The sequence below is a fragment of the Camelus ferus genome, chromosome 5 (assembly GCF_009834535.1).
Source record: "Camelus ferus isolate YT-003-E chromosome 5, BCGSAC_Cfer_1.0, whole genome shotgun sequence".
Classification (NCBI taxonomy): Eukaryota; Metazoa; Chordata; class Mammalia; order Artiodactyla; family Camelidae; genus Camelus; species Camelus ferus.
In genome coordinates, this window is record NC_045700.1 from 28,485,167 (window position 1) to 28,493,116 (window position 7,950).

Sequence of the window (7,950 nt, forward strand, 5' to 3'; positions counted from 1 at the left end):
GTAACTGGTAAATGAGAATTTGAAGAACTACTGGCTTAAATTTCCCAAATTTGATTAAAAATATCAACTTAGATATTCAAGAAACTCAGTGATCCCCAAGCAGAATAAATGCAGAGAAAAACCACACCTAGGCACATCATGGTCAAACTGCTGAAATCCAAAGATAAAGGGATAATCTGGAAAGCAACGGGAGAAAGATGCCACTTTACAGAGGAGAATGATGCTGTGAATGATGGCTGGACTCCTTATCAATGGACACAACAGAATGGCCATCATTAAAAAGTCCACAAACCATAAATGATGCAGAGCGTGTGGAGAAAAGGGAACCCTCCTACACAGTTGCTAGGCATGTAGTTGGTGCAGCTGTTATGGAAAACAGTATGGAGATTCCTCAAAAGACTAAAAATAGACTTATCCTATGATCCAGCAATCCCACTCCTGGGCATATATCCAGAGGGAACCTTAATTCAAAAAGACACTTGCACCTCAATGTTCATAGCAGCGCTATTTATAATAGCCAAGACATAGAAACAACCTAAATGTTCACCAATAGATGACTGGATAAAGAAGCAGTAGTATATTTATACAAAGGAATACTACTCAGCCATAAAAATGATAAAATAATGCAATTTGCAGCAACATGGATGGACCTGGAAAATGTCATTCTAAGCGAAGTAAGCCAGAAAGAGAAAGAAAAATGCCATATTATATCACTTGTATGTGGAATCTAAAAAAAAAAAAAAAAGCCAAATGAACTTATTTGCAAAACAGAAAGACTCTCAGACATAGAGAACAAACATAAGTTTACCAGAGGGGAAAGAGGTGGAAGGAATAAATTGGGAGTTAGAGATTTGCAGATACTAACTGATATATATAGAATAGGTAAACAAGTTCATGCTGTATAATGCAGGGAACTCTATTCGATATCTTGTAATACCTTATGGTGACAAAGAATATGAAAACAAATACATGCATGTTCCTATATGACTAAAGCACTGTGCTGTACACCACAAATTGATACAACATTTAAACTGACAATACTACAATAAAAATATTTTTTAAAAAAGGAATTAAAGATGACTTAAAGAAATGGAAAGATATCCCATGTTCTTGGATTGGAAGAATTAATATTATTAAAATGGTGATACTACACAGGGCAGTTTACCAAGGTAATACAAATAAGGATGAAAATAAACAAATGGGAACTAATTAAATATAATATAAGCTTTTGCACAGCAAAGGAAACTATAAGGAAAACATAAAGATAACCTATGGAATGGGAGAAAATATTTGCAAAAGATGAGACTAACAAGGGCTTAATTTCAAGAATATATAAACAGCTCATACAACTTAAGAAAAAAACAAACAACCCAATCCAAAAATGGGCAGAAGACCTAAACAAGCAATTCTCCAATGAAGGCATACAAATGGCCAATAGGCACATGAAAAAATGCTCAAGATCGCTAATTATCACAGAAATGCAGATCAAAACTACAATGAGGTATCACCTCACACCAGTCAGAATGGCCATCATTCAGAAGTCCACAAACTATAAATACTGGAGAGGATGTGGAGAAAACGGAACCCTCCTACTCTGTTGGTGGGAATGTAGTTTGGTGCAGCCATTATGGAAAACAGTATAGAGATTCCTCAAAAGACTTAAAATAGACTTATCCTATGATCCAGCAATCCCACTCCTGGGCATATATCCAGAGGGAACCTTAATTCAAAAAGACACATGCACCCCAATGTTCATAGCAGCACTATTTACAATAGCCAAGACATGGAAACATGGAAATAGCTTAAATGTCCATCGACAGATGACTGGATAAAGATGATGTGGTATATTTATACAATGGAATACTACTCAGCCAGCCATAAAAATAATAAAATACCATTTGCAGCAACATGGATGGACCTAGAGATTGTTATTCTAAGTGAAATAAGCCAGAAAGAGAAAGAAAAATGCCATACGATATCACTTACATGTGGAATCTAAAAAAAAAAAAAAAAAAGACAATGGAACATTTGCAAAACAGAAACAGACTCACAGACATAGAAAACAAACTTATGGTTACTGGTGGGGAAGGAGGTGGGAAGGAATAAGCTGGGAGTTAGAGATTTACAGATACTATATAGAAAATAGATCAACAATATACTGTATAGTACAGGGAACTATATTCAATATCTTGTAGTAACTTATGGTAAAAAAGAATATGAAAACAAATATATGTATGTTCACACCAGAAATTGACACAACACTTAAACTGACTATACTTTAATAAATATATATAAATAATAATGTAAATATAAATATAAATATAAATATATATATAAAGGAGAAAAAAACAGACTCACAGATATAGTAAACAATCTTACGGTTATCAGGGGAAAAGGGGTGGGAAGGGATAATTTGGGAAATTTGAGATTTGTAAATGTTAACCGCTATATATGAAAAAAGATTTTAAAAATTTCTTCTGCATAGCACAGGGATATATTCACTTTCTTGTAATAACCTTAATAACAAACAGTATGAACATGAATATGTATATATATGCATGACTGGAACACTATGCTGTACACCAGAATGATACATTGTAACTGACTATACTTCAATTTTAAAAGAAGAGTTTAAAAAAAAAAAGAAAAAAAGGAGACCAAAAGACAACGGAGATCAGATCACCTTAAAAGTGAGAGAAAAAACAAACTTCTCTACTATGTATTTTATATATACTGAATATATATATATATTTTAAATGAGGGTGTAATAAAGACATTTTCAGATAAGTGAAAGATGGGAGAATAGACTGCCAACAGAACTGTACCATAAGAAAAGCTAAATGCTCAGGTTGAAGAGAAATGAAACAGTGGAAACTTGGATCTAGAGAAAGGAATGAGAAGCACAAAATATGGTAAATGTGTAAATATAAAACAGTTTTTCCCCTTCTAAAGACATCTGAGTCTTTAAAAACAAAAATACTAACATTTTAAGGTAGAGTTTATGATGAAAGAAGTAGAAGATGGGACAACAATGGCAAAAAGCTGAGAAGCAGACAAAACAAAAGTACGCCGTTACCAAGTTTTATGTTTGTGAGTGGGACACAGGAAGGGTGAAGTGAGAAGCTGGAATACAAGAAAAAGTGTGCGGGTGGCACGTGAAATGATGATGCTATCCTAATGAGCAGTGTGGATTGACATGCCCCATTCTAAGCTTTCTCCTATATGCTTTCATCTATTTCCAAAGCTTTGGAAGCCATCTGCATGTTGGTACATCTCAGACTTCTAACTATTTCCCATCTCTTCTCTAGAATCTAAAATCATATTTCGAGTTGTACACTTGACATAATATGACTCAATGGCACTTCAAACATAAACAAACCAAAATGGAATTCTTGATTTACCCCCTTTCCTCCAGGCCACTCCTTTTTCAGTCTTTTCTGTCTCAGCAAATGACACCACCATCCACTCAGCTCAAACCAGACAGGAGGAGTCACTGTGTTTCCCCCTTTCCCCGCATTCTCTCTGATCTGTCACTTCAGTAAGCCCTGTTTCTAGCTCTAAAGTATATTTCCACCACCACACCAACCCAGGACAACCTCGATCTAAGCTTCTGCCTTGTCACCCCACTTCTGCTCAAGTACTCAGAGTGTCAATGATCTTTTAGAAATGCTCATAGGGGCTTGACACACCTTGCTTAAATCACATCACTGACTTCCCATGACCACAGGAGTAATATCCGTACTTCTGCAACCACACGAATGTCCCTTGCTTCCCTCTCTTACTGATTACACTCCAGCCACTTGCCTTGCTTCTGTTTCTCACTCTCAGGGCTGCAGCTAGTATGAGTTGAATGACTCACAAAACACAGAATATTGAAAGATAGGATCAGTACCATTGTTATGCTAAGCTATATTGGAGGACCTTGAGGCAAAAGGGAAAGTCAACAATACTGCATATGCCTGTCTTTGAAATATTGACATTCCGTTCATCATAAATGGTTTTTTTTGTATTAATTTTGATTTAAAAAATATTACATTAAAATACTATTTTTCTGAGTTTTCTGGCACCCCCTTGAGTTTTGCAACCTAGGTGAGTGCCTTGCCTCAATCTCCACTCTTCTCAAAACACCAAGTTCATTCCTGCTCCGTGATCTTTACTCATTCTTTTCCCTCTGCATGGAATCTACCATCCACCAGATCATTGCATGGGTGGTTCCTCCTTTCTCCTCAGGTCTCAGCCTAAATGGCCCTTCCTTAGGGAAGGCGATCATCCTAACACTAAACCCACTCCGCCCCTGTTTTCTCTTTATCACGGAGAACACTGCATTTTATTCTTTTCAGGGGCTTTCATAAGCTCTAATTCTTTGGTTTGCTTATCTGTTTACCTGTCTATTATCTGTCTTCCCCACTAGCATATACTCCTTATGAGGTAAGGAGTCTAGCATTATGCTTAGATCATAGGAACCATTCAATACATACTTTTAAATACACACTTTTAAAGTAAGTTAATGAACAGGCTGAACCCATATCAAATAATATTGTACCCTTCTCTTCCTGGCTGTTGCTTTTCCCTCTATTGTGACTCCCTCTCTAGCCTAGGAGAGAATGAGATCTTCCTGAAACAAATACCCTTGGAGTTGTCTCTAAAAACAACACACACACACAAAATGTTACATGGAGTCAAGTAAGCCAGAAAGAGAAAGAAAAATACCATATGATATCACTCATGTGGAATCTTAAAAAAAAAAAAAAAAGAAAGACACCATGAACTCGATCTACAAAACAGAAACAGACTCACAGACATAGTAAACAATCTTATGATTACTGGGGAAAGAGGGTGGGAAGGGATAAATTTGGGAGTTTGAGACTTGCAAATGTTAGCCACTATATAGAAAAATAAATTTTTTAAAAGTTTCTTCTATATAGCACAGGCAACTATGTTAAATATCTTGTAGTAACCTTTAATGAAAAAGAATGTATGTATGTACATGCATGACTGGGACATTGTGCTATATACCAGAAACTGATACATTGTAACGGACTGTACTTCAAAAAAAAAAAAAAGAAAATTACATGGAAACTAAACCAAAAGGCAGTAGTTGGGGGAAGGTGGAGGATGAACCTCATAGGCCTGCCTTTGATTTTTATTTGTTCAGGATTTATGAATTAGTAATTATTTCCATGATTGCACAAAGGCTTATAGTTATAACTGTGGAATCCAATTAACTGCTGAGACTATTCGGTACATTCAGTGATTTTTTTAAATTTAACCACAGAAAGAGCCTCTTATTAAAATTTCAATATATAGAACCTGGCTTCTAGGTTTTCCCTTTATGTTTCTAAGATAATAAATCTACCAGTGGTTTATTCACTCAATAAACACGTACTGAATACCTCCCGTGCTGCAGGCAGTGGTCTCAGGGCTGGGCAAACAGCAGTGAACAAGTCAAAGCCTTTGCTCTATGGGATTTATCTCCCGGCACAGGGAGACGACGAGCAGTCCAGGAAGGAAGACTGCGAGGAAGGAAACTACAGCAACACAGGGGAATGGAGAGTGTGGAGTGGGCGTGAGTGATCGAGGGGAACTATTTTCGGGATAGGGGTCAGTACAAGGCCTCTTTGAGGAGGTGCCATTTGTGCGGAGGCCGTTAAGGTGTTTTGCCCTCAAGACTTTGTCTTGCTTTGTCTGATATTTTATTCCAGGTAGTCATGGGTTGGATTCTCTGGGAGAAGACACTGGAACAGACATCTGGCTGCATTATGTTTATCAGAGATCCACACCCGTGAAAGGAGGGAGTGAGGGGAACAGGCGTGGACAGAGGAGGCCACGGAAGTGTCATGGCTTGCCTCACCTGTGTCATCACATAGATCTTAAAAAAGCATTTCCTTCTTATAGCTTTCTTCATCCCGAAGTTCAGATAATCAATGCACTGTTAAGTGAGTCATTGAAGAAATTTGTAATAAATACCAACTAAGTACTAAGCGCTCTGGCATGTATTGGGTCAACTGACATCCTTCAAAGTCTAACGACCCCCATTCCTGGGCTCTCAGATGTCTGACATCTGAGATTTATTGGGTGTGTTTCCCCTAACAAATTAATAGCCCCATGTAATGGCCACCTTACCACCACCCTTCACAGACTCTAAACCTCTTACCTCACCTACAACCAATCAGAGCCTTGTGCACAAGCTGATCAGGCACCTTGTGACACGACCTTATAAAAGACCCAACAGCCAGCCCTCGGTGCTCACACAGGCACCTCTTGTCTGTGTGGCCCACTGTTGTCTCTGACAGCGTACCTAATAAACACCTTTCTGTTCCCATACTTTATCTCTGGTAAATTCTTTTACCAACCCGTGTGTCGCCATGTCACTGACCAGTCGCCCCGTTGTGTCCCACAACAGTAGGGACTGGAGAAGAAGGAGAAGTGTTGTGCCCTTATGGAGCCCTCATGTAACAAGTGATAGTCATGCACGTGAAGAATTTCAAATTAACGTGGAAATTGTACTTAAAAGGAGCTCTTGCAGCGCATGGGAGGGCATGGTCAAATGATGCACGTGGAAGTACGTTTACAGCTCACTGACCTAGCAGGCTCGTTGGTAGGCAGGCTTTCTCAAAAATAAAGTATTCTACTGGAAAACTGTTACAGTTATATTTTGGAAGAGGTAGAAACTTGATAAACTCTGCCCTCAGAATCTCCCAGATCTAGAACAGCTCCTTCCATACTTTATCTTTCAGGACTCTGGGGCTTCAGCTGATTAGTTTTTGGAACACTGGAACAGAGAATGAATAAACAAACTTTTCAAGTAAGAGACTAGGCCCTGTATTATTTTTCCACTGAAGCTCTCACAGTTGCAGCTGCACACAACACATAGACACCTAGTTTCCCTACCCAAAGACGTGTCTCTTTGAAGAAGCAACACATACATGTTTGGAAGGTATTTATATGTTAGAACACAATATACATAATCTATTTGTAGTCAATTAGTATCTAAAAGATCTGTTAAAGAGGACCAAGGAGACAGCCCTTTCCAACCTAAAAGAAATCTGGAAGAAAGTGAAATAAGAAGTTAAGCAAAAATAAACCCACTGAAGGTAAGTGCTTAAAATTTTTGTTTAGAAAAGTCCAGAAGCTTTATTTTAGAAAGAAAATGTGTGAACAATATAATTACTGTGACTATTAGTTTACTATGTACCTATTTTTCTTTATGTAAATCACATACTCAATGAAGAATTCTAGGAATACTTGAAAACTAAAAAGAAATGTAAATATTGCTTATAATTTGCAACCAAGAATAAATACTCTTGTTTTAGTCTTGTTTCTACATATATTTTTTTCCATTTAATTTTTAAAAGTTGAACATCTTTTGAAGTCACTATGTAATGCAGAGGTGAGGGGAGAACTCAAGCTCTAGAATGGAAGAGTCACATAGAAACAGAGAAACTTTATTTCAGCCTCATGAGTTAGAAGGGTGTCTTGGCTGTGAAGATTTTATATTAAATTTTGGCACTATTGGCTCAAGCCACCCCAGTCTATCTCAGTCTTTAATCTGAGATTTCCATCCAGGAGAGGACAAGGTGAATTCATGTACTGAGAAATACTGAACTCACTTAGGGTTTTAGTTTTTAATATCAGAGCATGGAGACAGTTCAGGAACAAATACCTCATTATTGGAATTGTTCTATCTTCTAATCTCTTCCTCCTCAGGGGCCATCCCGAGTTAGGCATACCTGTAGCGAGGACCCCACTGAGCTAACTGCTGCCTGAGAAGCTTGAAGCAAATCATCCATATTTTAATGAAATTTGTCCTCTGACTAAAATAGTACACTCATTGGCCAAGCAATATACAGTTTTAGGCTAGATAAATGGGGCATATTAAGAAGCATACACACAGAACATGTTCCTGTGGCTTTTTGAGACTATTATTAAAGAAGAAATATTTCAACTGCA